The sequence below is a fragment of the Coturnix japonica genome, unplaced genomic scaffold (genome assembly GCF_001577835.2).
Source record: "Coturnix japonica isolate 7356 unplaced genomic scaffold, Coturnix japonica 2.1 chrUnrandom698, whole genome shotgun sequence".
Classification (NCBI taxonomy): domain Eukaryota; kingdom Metazoa; phylum Chordata; class Aves; order Galliformes; family Phasianidae; genus Coturnix; species Coturnix japonica.
Window position 1 is genome coordinate 8243 of NW_015440062.1, and position 1187 is coordinate 9429.

Genomic DNA, 1187 nt, shown 5'->3' on the forward strand with positions numbered 1-1187 from the left:
GACCCGAAATCCCATAAAATGAGCCCAAAATCCCATAAATGGGGTCTGAATCCCATAAAAGCAACCCAAAACCCGATTAAATGGGCCTAAAATCCCATTAAATTGACCCAAAATCCCATTAAATGGACCCAAAATCCCATAAAATGGACCCAAAATTCCCTTAAATGAACCCAAAATCCCATTAAATGGACCAAAATTCCATAGAAGAGACCCAAAATCCCATAAAATGGGCCGAAAATCCCATTAAATGGACCCAAAATGGACCTAAAATGGACCCAAAATCCCATTAAGTGAGCCCAAAATCCCATAAAAGAGACCCAAAATCCCATAAAAGAGACCCAAAATCCCATAAAATGAGCCCAAAATCCCATAAAAGAGACCCAAAATTCCCTTAAATGAACCCAAAATCCCATAAAAGAGACCCAAAATCCCATAAAATGGACCCAAAATCCCATAAAAAGACCCAAAATCCCATTAAATGAGGCCCATACCCCCCCCAAATGGCCCCATATCCCCCCCCCAGGCCCTATTAACCCTAATTAATCACTAATTAACACTAATTAACGCTAATTAACCCACCTGTGACAACAGATCAGCCCAGGTCGTGGGCTGGGGGTTGTGTAGGGTGACGGATTGGACCCCATAAACCCCCCTAATGACCCCATAAACACCCCCCCTAAAGGGCCTATTAACCCTAATTAATGACTAATTAACACTAATTAACACTAATTAACCCACCTGTGACGACAGATCAGCCCATGTCGCGGGCTGGGGGTCGTGTAGGGTGACGGATTTGACCCCCCCCAGGAACCCATAAACCCCCCCATATGGCCCCATATCCCCCATAGGGAGCTCATTAGCCCTAATTAACACTAATTAACACTAATTAACGCTAATTAACCCACCTGTGATGACAGATCAGCCCACGTCGCGGGCTGGGGGTCGTGTAGGGTGACAGATTTGACCCCATAAACCCCCCTAATGACCCTATAACCTCCCCAAATGGCCCCATATAACCACTCTTAGACCTCATTAATAGCTAATTAACACTAATTAACGTTAATTAACCCACCTGTGATGACAGGTCGGCCCATGTCGCGGGCTGGGGGTCGTGTAGGGTGACGGATTTGACCCCCCCCAGGTCTCCATACCACCCCCAAATGGCCCCATATCCCCCCCCCAGACCC

At 46.4% G+C, this 1187-nt stretch overlaps 1 protein-coding gene across 1 annotated transcript in view; it reads right to left on the reverse strand.

The window, feature by feature from the left end:
- Positions 1 to 1187, reverse strand: part of LOC107307607 (ubiquitin-like modifier-activating enzyme 1) — an 18413-nt gene that overhangs the window by 4748 nt on the left and 12478 nt on the right. The gene's annotated exons all lie outside the window — the stretch shown is intronic.